The sequence below is a fragment of the Cnephaeus nilssonii genome (assembly GCF_951640355.1).
Source record: "Cnephaeus nilssonii genome assembly, chromosome: 14".
NCBI lineage: Eukaryota > Metazoa > Chordata > Mammalia > Chiroptera > Vespertilionidae > Cnephaeus > Cnephaeus nilssonii.
In genome coordinates this window covers 80,264,137-80,278,141 of record NC_137085.1, presented here as the reverse complement: position 1 = coordinate 80,278,141, position 14,005 = coordinate 80,264,137, and positions in this window count along the sequence as shown.

The following is a 14,005-nucleotide window of genomic DNA, read 5'->3' as shown; positions in this document are numbered from 1 at the left end:
GGCCTTCTTTTCTACTTGTGGGACTTCACCACATGTAGAAACAAGTTTATACACTCTTTCTGAAATTGAGAAGCTACATACACTTGTCTTTCAACTGTTTTACAGTTTAATACTACTTTTCAGTGAATTCTAGTGGGTTGAAACACTGTTTTCTTGTGAAGTAACTCTATTTCAAGCATTTCTGTAGTGTATAACATCCTTTCTAGACTAGAAACTTACATTTTGATGTCTTTTACACTTGTTCTCACACAATTCTATGATATTCATTAGTATTTCCTCATAATTACTACTGATTTCTAGCTGTTTCCTATAATGGGCCTTCTGCTCTACTTGTGGGAGTTCACCACATGTAGAAACAACTTTATACAGTATTCTGTGGATTTGCGAATCTATATAAACTTGTCTTTCAACTCTTTTACAGTTAAATACTACTTTTCAGTGCATTCTGGTGGTTTGAAACACTGGTTTCATGTGAACTAACTCTATTTCAAAGATTTCTGCAGTGTACAACATCCTTTCTAGACTAGAGACTTACATTTTGATGTCTTTTACTCTTGTTCTCTCTCTATTCTATGATATTCATTAGTATTTGCTCTGAATGACTACTGATTTCTAGCTGTTTCCTATAATGGGCCTTCTTTTCTACTTGTGGGACTTCACCACATTTAGAAACAACTTTATACACTCTTTTCTGATCTTGAGAAGCTATATACACTTGTCTTTCAACTGTTTTACAGTTGAATACTACTTTTCAGTGAATTCTAGTGGGTTGAAACACTGTTTTCTTGTGAAGTAACTCTATTTCAAGGATTTCTGTAGTGTATAACATCCTTTCTAGACTAGAAACTTACATTTTGATGTCTTTTACACTTGTTCTCACACAATTCTATGATATTCATTAGTATTTCCTCTGAATTACTACTGATTTCTAGCTGTTTCCTATAATGGGCCTTCTGCTCTACTTGTGGGAGTTCACCACATGTAGAAACAGCTTTATACAGTCTTCTGTGGACTTGCGAATCTATATAAACTTGTCTTTCAACTGTTTTACAGTTAAATACTACTTTTCCGAGCATTCTGGTGGTTTGAAACACTGGTTTCATGTGAGCTAACTCTATTTCAAGGATTTCTGCAGTGTACAACATCCTTTATAGACTAGAGACTTACATTTTGATGTCTTTTACACTTGTTCTCTATTATGTGATATTCATTAGTATTTGCTCTGAATGACTACTGATTTCTAGCTGTTTCCTATAATGGGCCTTCTTTTCTACTTGTGGGACTTCACCACATGTAGAAACAACTTTATACACTCTTCCCTGAACTTGAGAAGCTATATACAATTGTCTTTCAACTGTTTTACAGTTGAATACTACTTTTCAGTGAATTTTAGTGGGTTGAAACACTGTTTTCTTGTGAAGTAACTCTATTTCAAGGATTTCTGTAGTGTATAACATCCTTTCTAGACTAGAAACTAACATTATGATGTCTTTTACACTTGTTCTCACACAATTCTATGATATTCATTAGTATTTCCTCTGAATGACTACTGATTTCTAGCTGTTTCCTATAATGGGCCTTCTTTTCTACTTGTGGGACTTCACCACATGTAGAAACAACTTTATACAGTCTTCTGTGGACTTGCGAAGCTATATACACTTGTCTTTCAACTGTTTTACAGTGGAATACTACTTTTCAGTGAATTCTGGTGGGTTGAAACACTGTTTTCTTGTGACGTAACACTATTTCAAGGATTTCTGTAGTGTATAACATCCTTTCTAGACTAGAAACTTACATTTTGATGTCTTTTACACTTGTTCTCTCTCTATTATGTGATATTCATTAGTATTTGCTCTGAATGACTACTGATTTCTAGCTGTTTCCTATAATGGGCCTTATTTTCTACTTGTGGGACTTCACCACATGTAGAAACAACTTTATACAGTCTTCTGTGGACTTGCGAAGCTATATACACTTGTCTTTCAACTGTTTTACAGTTGAATACTACTTTTCAGTGAATTCTGGTGGTTTCAAACACTGGTTTCATGTGAACTAACTCTATTTCAAGTATTTCTGCAGTGTACAACATCCTTTCTAGACTAGAGACTTACATTTAGATGTCTTTTACACTTGTTCTCTCACTATTCTGTGATATTCATTAGTATTTGCTCTGAATGACTACTGATTTCTAGCTGTTTCCTATAATGGGCCTTCTTTTCTACTTGTGGGACTTCACCAAATGTAGAAACAAGTTTATACACTCTTTCTGAAATTGAGAAGCTACATACACTTGTCTTTCAACTGTTTTACAGTTGAATACTACTTTTCAGTGAATTCTAGTGGGTTGAAACACTGTTTTCTTGTGAAGTAACTCTATTTCAAGGATTTCTGTAGTGTATAACATCCTTTCTAGACTAGAAACTTACATTTTGATGTCTTTTACACTTGTTCTCACACAATTCTATGATATTCATTAGTATTTCCTCATAATTACTACTGATTTCTAGCTGTTTCCTATAATGGGCCTTCTGCTCTACTTGTGGGACTTCACCACATGTAGAAACAACTTTATACAGTATTCTGTGGATTTGCGAATCTATATAAACTTGTCTTTCAACTCTTTTACAGTTAAATACTACTTTTCAGTGCATTCTGGTGGTTTGAAACACTGGTTTCATGTGAACTAACTCTATTTCAAAGATTTCTGCAGTGTACAACATCCTTTCTAGACTAGAGACTTACATTTTGATGTCTTTTACACTTGTTCTCTCTCTATTATGTGATATTCATTAGTATTTGCTCTGAATGACTACTGATTTCTAGCTGTTTCCTATAATGGGCCTTATTTTCTACTTGTGGGACTTCACCACATGTAGAAACAACTTTATACACTCTTCCCTGAACTTGAGAAGCTATATACACTTGTCTTTCAACTGTTTTACAGTTGAATACTACTTTTCAGTGAATTCTAGTGGGATGAAACACTGTTTTCTTGTGAAGTAACTCTATTTCAAGGATTTCTGTAGTGTATAACATCCTTTCTAGACTAGAAACTTACATTTTGATGTCTTTTACTCTTGTTCTCACACAATTCTATGATATTCATGAGTATTTTCTCTGAATGACTACTGATTTCTAGCTGTTTCCTATAATGGGCCTTCTTTTCTACTTGTGGGACTTCACCACATGTAGAAACAAGTTTATACACTCTTTCTGAAATTGAGAAGCTACATACACTTGTCTTTCAACTGTTTTACAGTTTAATACTACTTTTCAGTGAATTCTAGTGGGTTGAAACACTGTTTTCTTGTGAAGTAACTCTATTTCAAGCATTTCTGTAGTGTATAACATCCTTTCTAGACTAGAAACTTACATTTTGATGTCTTTTACACTTGTTCTCACACAATTCTATGATATTCATTAGTATTTCCTCATAATTACTACTGATTTCTAGCTGTTTCCTATAATGGGCCTTCTGCTCTACTTGTGGGAGTTCACCACATGTAGAAACAACTTTATACAGTATTCTGTGGATTTGCGAATCTATATAAACTTGTCTTTCAACTCTTTTACAGTTAAATACTACTTTTCAGTGCATTCTGGTGGTTTGAAACACTGGTTTCATGTGAACTAACTCTATTTCAAAGATTTCTGCAGTGTACAACATCCTTTCTAGACTAGAGACTTACATTTTGATGTCTTTTACTCTTGTTCTCTCTCTATTCTATGATATTCATTAGTATTTGCTCTGAATGACTACTGATTTCTAGCTGTTTCCTATAATGGGCCTTCTTTTCTACTTGTGGGACTTCACCACATTTAGAAACAACTTTATACACTCTTTTCTGATCTTGAGAAGCTATATACACTTGTCTTTCAACTGTTTTACAGTTGAATACTACTTTTCAGTGAATTCTAGTGGGTTGAAACACTGTTTTCTTGTGAAGTAACTCTATTTCAAGGATTTCTGTAGTGTATAACATCCTTTCTAGACTAGAAACTTACATTTTGATGTCTTTTACACTTGTTCTCACACAATTCTATGATATTCATTAGTATTTCCTCTGAATTACTACTGATTTCTAGCTGTTTCCTATAATGGGCCTTCTGCTCTACTTGTGGGAGTTCACCACATGTAGAAACAGCTTTATACAGTCTTCTGTGGACTTGCGAATCTATATAAACTTGTCTTTCAACTGTTTTACAGTTAAATACTACTTTTCCGAGCATTCTGGTGGTTTGAAACACTGGTTTCATGTGAGCTAACTCTATTTCAAGGATTTCTGCAGTGTACAACATCCTTTATAGACTAGAGACTTACATTTTGATGTCTTTTACACTTGTTCTCTATTATGTGATATTCATTAGTATTTGCTCTGAATGACTACTGATTTCTAGCTGTTTCCTATAATGGGCCTTCTTTTCTACTTGTGGGACTTCACCACATGTAGAAACAACTTTATACACTCTTCCCTGAACTTGAGAAGCTATATACAATTGTCTTTCAACTGTTTTACAGTTGAATACTACTTTTCAGTGAATTTTAGTGGGTTGAAACACTGTTTTCTTGTGAAGTAACTCTATTTCAAGGATTTCTGTAGTGTATAACATCCTTTCTAGACTAGAAACTTACATTTTGATGTCTTTTACTCTTGTTCTCACACAATTCTATGATATTCATGAGTATTTTCTCGGAATGACTACTGATTTCTAGCTGTTTCCTATAATGGGCCTTCTTTTCTACTTGTGGGACTTCACCACATGTAGAAACAAGTTTATACACTCTTTCTGAAATTGAGAAGCTATATACACTTGTCTTTCAACTGTTTTACAGTTGAATACTACTTTTCAGTGAATTCTAGTGGGATGAAACACTGTTTTCTTGTGAAGTAAATCTATTTCAAGGATTTCTGTAGTGTATAACATCCTTTCTAGACTAGAAACTTACATTTTGATGTCTTTTACTCTTGTTCTCACACAATTCTATGATATTCATGAGTATTTTCTCTGAATTACTACTGATTTCTAGCTGTTTCCTATAATGGGCCTTATTTTCTACTTGTGGGACTTCACCACATGTAGAAACAAGTTTATACACTCTTTCTGAAATTGAGAAGCTATATACACTTGTCTTTCAACTGTTTTACAGTTGAATACTACCTTTCAGTGAATTCTAGTGGGTTGAAACACTGTTTTCTTGTGAAGTAACTCTATTTCAAGGATTTCTGTAGTGTATAACATCCTTTCTAGACTAGAAACTTACATTTTGATGTCTTTTACACTTGTTCTCACACAATTCTATGATATTCATTAGTATTTCCTCATAATTACTACTGATTTCTAGCTGTTTCCTATAATGGGCCTTCTGCTCTACTTGTGGGACTTCACCACATGTAGAAACAACTTTATACAGTATTCTGTGGATTTGCGAATCTATATAAACTTGTCTTTCAACTCTTTTACAGTTAAATACTACTTTTCAGTGCATTCTGGTGGTTTGAAACACTGGTTTCATGTGAACTAACTCTATTTCAAAGATTTCTGCAGTGTACAACATCCTTTCTAGACTAGAGACTTACATTTTGATGTCTTTTACACTTGTTCTCTCTCTATTATGTGATATTCATTAGTATTTGCTCTGAATGACTACTGATTTCTAGCTGTTTCCTATAATGGGCCTTATTTTCTACTTGTGGGACTTCACCACATGTAGAAACAACTTTATACACTCTTCCCTGAACTTGAGAAGCTATATACACTTGTCTTTCAACTGTTTTACAGTTGAATACTACTTTTCAGTGAATTCTAGTGGGATGAAACACTGTTTTCTTGTGAAGTAACTCTATTTCAAGGATTTCTGTAGTGTATAACATCCTTTCTAGACTAGAAACTTACATTTTGATGTCTTTTACTCTTGTTCTCACACAATTCTATGATATTCATGAGTATTTTCTCTGAATGACTACTGATTTCTAGCTGTTTCCTATAATGGGCCTTCTTTTCTACTTGTGGGACTTCACCACATGTAGAAACAAGTTTATACACTCTTTCTGAAATTGAGAAGCTACATACACTTGTCTTTCAACTGTTTTACAGTTTAATACTACTTTTCAGTGAATTCTAGTGGGTTGAAACACTGTTTTCTTGTGAAGTAACTCTATTTCAAGCATTTCTGTAGTGTATAACATCCTTTCTAGACTAGAAACTTACATTTTGATGTCTTTTACACTTGTTCTCACACAATTCTATGATATTCATTAGTATTTCCTCATAATTACTACTGATTTCTAGCTGTTTCCTATAATGGGCCTTCTGCTCTACTTGTGGGAGTTCACCACATGTAGAAACAACTTTATACAGTATTCTGTGGATTTGCGAATCTATATAAACTTGTCTTTCAACTCTTTTACAGTTAAATACTACTTTTCAGTGCATTCTGGTGGTTTGAAACACTGGTTTCATGTGAGCTAACTCTATTTCAAGGATTTCTGCAGTGTACAACATCCTTTATAGACTAGAGACTTACATTTTGATGTCTTTTACACTTGTTCTCTATTATGTGATATTCATTAGTATTTGCTCTGAATGACTACTGATTTCTAGCTGTTTCCTATAATGGGCCTTCTTTTCTACTTGTGGGACTTCACCACATGTAGAAACAACTTTATACACTCTTCCCTGAACTTGAGAAGCTATATACAATTGTCTTTCAACTGTTTTACAGTTGAATACTACTTTTCAGTGAATTTTAGTGGGTTGAAACACTGTTTTCTTGTGAAGTAACTCTATTTCAAGGATTTCTGTAGTGTATAACATCCTTTCTAGACTAGAAACTAACATTATGATGTCTTTTACACTTGTTCTCACACAATTCTATGATATTCATTAGTATTTCCTCTGAATGACTACTGATTTCTAGCTGTTTCCTATAATGGGCCTTCTTTTCTACTTGTGGGACTTCACCACATGTAGAAACAACTTTATACAGTCTTCTGTGGACTTGCGAAGCTATATACACTTGTCTTTCAACTGTTTTACAGTGGAATACTACTTTTCAGTGAATTCTGGTGGGTTGAAACACTGTTTTCTTGTGAAGTAACACTATTTCAAGGATTTCTGTAGTGTATAACATCCTTTCTAGACTAGAAACTTACATTTTGATGTCTTTTACACTTGTTCTCTCTCTATTATGTGATATTCATTAGTATTTGCTCTGAATGACTACTGATTTCTAGCTGTTTCCTATAATGGGCCTTATTTTCTACTTGTGGGACTTCACCACATGTAGAAACAACTTTATACAGTCTTCTGTGGACTTGCGAAGCTATATACACTTGTCTTTCAACTGTTTTACAGTTGAATACTACTTTTCAGTGAATTCTGGTGGTTTCAAACACTGGTTTCATGTGAACTAACTCTATTTCAAGTATTTCTGCAGTGTACAACATCCTTTCTAGACTAGAGACTTACATTTAGATGTCTTTTACACTTGTTCTCTCACTATTCTGTGATATTCATTAGTATTTGCTCTGAATGACTACTGATTTCTAGCTGTTTCCTATAATGGGCCTTCTTTTCTACTTGTGGGACTTCACCAAATGTAGAAACAAGTTTATACACTCTTTCTGAAATTGAGAAGCTACATACACTTGTCTTTCAACTGTTTTACAGTTGAATACTACTTTTCAGTGAATTCTAGTGGGTTGAAACACTGTTTTCTTGTGAAGTAACTCTATTTCAAGGATTTCTGTAGTGTATAACATCCTTTCTAGACTAGAAACTTACATTTTGATGTCTTTTACACTTGTTCTCACACAATTCTATGATATTCATTAGTATTTCCTCATAATTACTACTGATTTCTAGCTGTTTCCTATAATGGGCCTTCTGCTCTACTTGTGGGACTTCACCACATGTAGAAACAACTTTATACAGTATTCTGTGGATTTGCGAATCTATATAAACTTGTCTTTCAACTCTTTTACAGTTAAATACTACTTTTCAGTGCATTCTGGTGGTTTGAAACACTGGTTTCATGTGAACTAACTCTATTTCAAAGATTTCTGCAGTGTACAACATCCTTTCTAGACTAGAGACTTACATTTTGATGTCTTTTACACTTGTTCTCTCTCTATTATGTGATATTCATTAGTATTTGCTCTGAATGACTACTGATTTCTAGCTGTTTCCTATAATGGGCCTTATTTTCTACTTGTGGGACTTCACCACATGTAGAAACAACTTTATACACTCTTCCCTGAACTTGAGAAGCTATATACACTTGTCTTTCAACTGTTTTACAGTTGAATACTACTTTTCAGTGAATTCTAGTGGGATGAAACACTGTTTTCTTGTGAAGTAACTCTATTTCAAGGATTTCTGTAGTGTATAACATCCTTTCTAGACTAGAAACTTACATTTTGATGTCTTTTACTCTTGTTCTCACACAATTCTATGATATTCATGAGTATTTTCTCTGAATGACTACTGATTTCTAGCTGTTTCCTATAATGGGCCTTCTTTTCTACTTGTGGGACTTCACCACATGTAGAAACAAGTTTATACACTCTTTCTGAAATTGAGAAGCTACATACACTTGTCTTTCAACTGTTTTACAGTTTAATACTACTTTTCAGTGAATTCTAGTGGGTTGAAACACTGTTTTCTTGTGAAGTAACTCTATTTCAAGGATTTCTGTAGTGTATAACATCCTTTCTAGACTAGAAACTTACATTTTGATGTCTTTTACACTTGTTCTCACACAATTCTATGATATTCATTAGTATTTCCTCATAATTACTACTGATTTCTAGCTGTTTCCTATAATGGGCCTTCTGCTCTACTTGTGGGAGTTCACCACATGTAGAAACAACTTTATACAGTATTCTGTGGATTTGCGAATCTATATAAACTTGTCTTTCAACTCTTTTACAGTTAAATACTACTTTTCAGTGCATTCTGGTGGTTTGAAACACTGGTTTCATGTGAACTAACTCTATTTCAAAGATTTCTGCAGTGTACAACATCCTTTCTAGACTAGAGACTTACATTTTGATGTCTTTTACTCTTGTTCTCTCTCTATTCTATGATATTCATTAGTATTTGCTCTGAATGACTACTGATTTCTAGCTGTTTCCTATAATGGGCCTTCTTTTCTACTTGTGGGACTTCACCACATTTAGAAACAACTTTATACACTCTTTTCTGATCTTGAGAAGCTATATACACTTGTCTTTCAACTGTTTTACAGTTGAATACTACTTTTCAGTGAATTCTAGTGGGATGAAACACTGTTTTCTTGTGAAGTAACTCTATTTCAAGGATTTCTGTAGTGTATAACATCCTTTCTAGACTAGAAACTTACATTTTGATGTCTTTTACACTTGTTCTCACACAATTCTATGATATTCATTAGTATTTCCTCTGAATTACTACTGATTTCTAGCTGTTTCCTATAATGGGCCTTCTGCTCTACTTGTGGGAGTTCACCACATGTAGAAACAGCTTTATACAGTCTTCTGTGGACTTGCGAATCTATATAAACTTGTCTTTCAACTGTTTTACAGTTAAATACTACTTTTCCGAGCATTCTGGTGGTTTGAAACACTGGTTTCATGTGAGCTAACTCTATTTCAAGGATTTCTGCAGTGTACAACATCCTTTATAGACTAGAGACTTACATTTTGATGTCTTTTACACTTGTTCTCTATTATGTGATATTCATTAGTATTTGCTCTGAATGACTACTGATTTCTAGCTGTTTCCTATAATGGGCCTTCTTTTCTACTTGTGGGACTTCACCACATGTAGAAACAACTTTATACACTCTTCCCTGAACTTGAGAAGCTATATACAATTGTCTTTCAACTGTTTTACAGTTGAATACTACTTTTCAGTGAATTTTAGTGGGTTGAAACACTGTTTTCTTGTGAAGTAACTCTATTTCAAGGATTTCTGTAGTGTATAACATCCTTTCTAGACTAGAAACTAACATTATGATGTCTTTTACACTTGTTCTCACACAATTCTATGATATTCATTAGTATTTCCTCTGAATGACTACTGATTTCTAGCTGTTTCCTATAATGGGCCTTCTTTTCTACTTGTGGGACTTCACCACATGTAGAAACAACTTTATACAGTCTTCTGTGGACTTGCGAAGCTATATACACTTGTCTTTCAACTGTTTTACAGTGGAATACTACTTTTCAGTGAATTCTGGTGGGTTGAAACACTGTTTTCTTGTGAAGTAACACTATTTCAAGGATTTCTGTAGTGTATAACATCCTTTCTAGACTAGAAACTTACATTTTGATGTCTTTTACACTTGTTCTCTCTCTATTATGTGATATTCATTAGTATTTGCTCTGAATGACTACTGATTTCTAGCTGTTTCCTATAATGGGCCTTATTTTCTACTTGTGGGACTTCACCACATGTAGAAACAACTTTATACAGTCTTCTGTGGACTTGCGAAGCTATATACACTTGTCTTTCAACTGTTTTACAGTTGAATACTACTTTTCAGTGAATTCTGGTGGTTTCAAACACTGGTTTCATGTGAACTAACTCTATTTCAAGTATTTCTGCAGTGTACAACATCCTTTCTAGACTAGAGACTTACATTTAGATGTCTTTTACACTTGTTCTCTCACTATTCTGTGATATTCATTAGTATTTGCTCTGAATGACTACTGATTTCTAGCTGTTTCCTATAATGGGCCTTCTTTTCTACTTGTGGGACTTCACCAAATGTAGAAACAAGTTTATACACTCTTTCTGAAATTGAGAAGCTACATACACTTGTCTTTCAACTGTTTTACAGTTGAATACTACTTTTCAGTGAATTCTAGTGGGTTGAAACACTGTTTTCTTGTGAAGTAACTCTATTTCAAGGATTTCTGTAGTGTATAACATCCTTTCTAGACTAGAAACTTACATTTTGATGTCTTTTACACTTGTTCTCACACAATTCTATGATATTCATTAGTATTTCCTCATAATTACTACTGATTTCTAGCTGTTTCCTATAATGGGCCTTCTGCTCTACTTGTGGGACTTCACCACATGTAGAAACAACTTTATACAGTATTCTGTGGATTTGCGAATCTATATAAACTTGTCTTTCAACTCTTTTACAGTTAAATACTACTTTTCAGTGCATTCTGGTGGTTTGAAACACTGGTTTCATGTGAACTAACTCTATTTCAAAGATTTCTGCAGTGTACAACATCCTTTCTAGACTAGAGACTTACATTTTGATGTCTTTTACACTTGTTCTCTCTCTATTATGTGATATTCATTAGTATTTGCTCTGAATGACTACTGATTTCTAGCTGTTTCCTATAATGGGCCTTATTTTCTACTTGTGGGACTTCACCACATGTAGAAACAACTTTATACACTCTTCCCTGAACTTGAGAAGCTATATACACTTGTCTTTCAACTGTTTTACAGTTGAATACTACTTTTCAGTGAATTCTAGTGGGATGAAACACTGTTTTCTTGTGAAGTAACTCTATTTCAAGGATTTCTGTAGTGTATAACATCCTTTCTAGACTAGAAACTTACATTTTGATGTCTTTTACTCTTGTTCTCACACAATTCTATGATATTCATGAGTATTTTCTCTGAATGACTACTGATTTCTAGCTGTTTCCTATAATGGGCCTTCTTTTCTACTTGTGGGACTTCACCACATGTAGAAACAAGTTTATACACTCTTTCTGAAATTGAGAAGCTACATACACTTGTCTTTCAACTGTTTTACAGTTTAATACTACTTTTCAGTGAATTCTAGTGGGTTGAAACACTGTTTTCTTGTGAAGTAACTCTATTTCAAGGATTTCTGTAGTGTATAACATCCTTTCTAGACTAGAAACTTACATTTTGATGTCTTTTACACTTGTTCTCACACAATTCTATGATATTCATTAGTATTTCCTCATAATTACTACTGATTTCTAGCTGTTTCCTATAATGGGCCTTCTGCTCTACTTGTGGGAGTTCACCACATGTAGAAACAACTTTATACAGTATTCTGTGGATTTGCGAATCTATATAAACTTGTCTTTCAACTCTTTTACAGTTAAATACTACTTTTCAGTGCATTCTGGTGGTTTGAAACACTGGTTTCATGTGAACTAACTCTATTTCAAAGATTTCTGCAGTGTACAACATCCTTTCTAGACTAGAGACTTACATTTTGATATCTTTTACTCTTGTTCTCTCTCTATTCTATGATATTCATTAGTATTTGCTCTGAATGACTACTGATTTCTAGCTGTTTCCTATAATGGGCCTTCTTTTCTACTTGTGGGACTTCACCACATTTAGAAACAACTTTATACACTCTTTTCTGATCTTGAGAAGCTATATACACTTGTCTTTCAACTGTTTTACAGTTGAATACTACTTTTCAGTGAATTCTAGTGGGTTGAAACACTGTTTTCTTGTGAAGTAACTCTATTTCAAGGATTTCTGTAGTGTATAACATACTTTCTAGACTAGAAACTTACATTTTGATGTCTTTTACACTTGTTCTCACACAATTCTATGATATTCATTAGTATTTCCTCTGAATTACTACTGATTTCTAGCTGTTTCCTATAATGGGCCTTCTGCTCTACTTGTGGGAGTTCACCACATGTAGAAACAGCTTTATACAGTCTTCTGTGGACTTGCGAATCTATATAAACTTGTCTTTCAACTGTTTTACAGTTAAATACTACTTTTCCGAGCATTCTGGTGGTTTGAAACACTGGTTTCATGTGAGCTAACTCTATTTCAAGGATTTCTGCAGTGTACAACATCCTTTATAGACTAGAGACTTACATTTTGATGTCTTTTACACTTGTTCTCTATTATGTGATATTCATTAGTATTTGCTCTGAATGACTACTGATTTCTAGCTGTTTCCTATAATGGGCCTTCTTTTCTACTTGTGGGACTTCACCACATGTAGAAACAACTTTATACACTCTTCCCTGAACTTGAGAAGCTATATACAATTGTCTTTCAACTGTTTTACAGTTGAATACTACTTTTCAGTGAATTTTAGTGGGTTGAAACACTGTTTTCTTGTGAAGTAACTCTATTTCAAGGATTTCTGTAGTGTATAACATCCTTTCTAGACTAGAAACTAACATTATGATGTCTTTTACACTTGTTCTCACACAATTCTATGATATTCATTAGTATTTCCTCTGAATGACTACTGATTTCTAGCTGTTTCCTATAAAGGGCCTTCTGCTCTACTTGTGGGACTTCACCACATGTAGAAACAACTTTATACAGTCTTCTGTGGACTTGCGAAGCTATATACACTTGTCTTTCAACTGTTTTACAGTGGAATACTACTTTTCAGTGAATTCTGGTGGGTTGAAACACTGTTTTCTTGTGAAGTAACACTATTTCAAGGATTTCTGTAGTGTATAACATCCTTTCTAGACTAGAAACTTACATTTTGATGTCTTTTACACTTGTTCCCTCTCTATTATGTGATATTCATTAGTATTTGCTCTGAATGACTACTGATTTCTAGCTGTTTCCTATAATGGGCCTTATTTTCTACTTGTGGGACTTCACCACATGTAGAAACAACTTTATACAGTCTTCTGTGGACTTGCGAAGCTATATACACTTGTCTTTCAACTGTTTTACAGTTGAATACTACTTTTCAGTGAATTCTGGTGGTTTCAAACACTGGTTTCATGTGAACTAACTCTATTTCAAGTATTTCTGCAGTGTACAACATCCTTTCTAGACTAGAGACTTACATTTAGATGTCTTTTACACTTGTTCTCTCACTATTCTGTGATATTCATTAGTATTTGCTCTGAATGACTACTGATTTCTAGCTGTTTCCTATAATGGGCCTTCTTTTCTACTTGTGGGACTTCACCAAATGTAGAAACAAGTTTATACACTCTTTCTGAAATTGAGAAGCTACATACACTTGTCTTTCAACTGTTTTACAGTTGAATACTACTTTTCAGTGAATTCT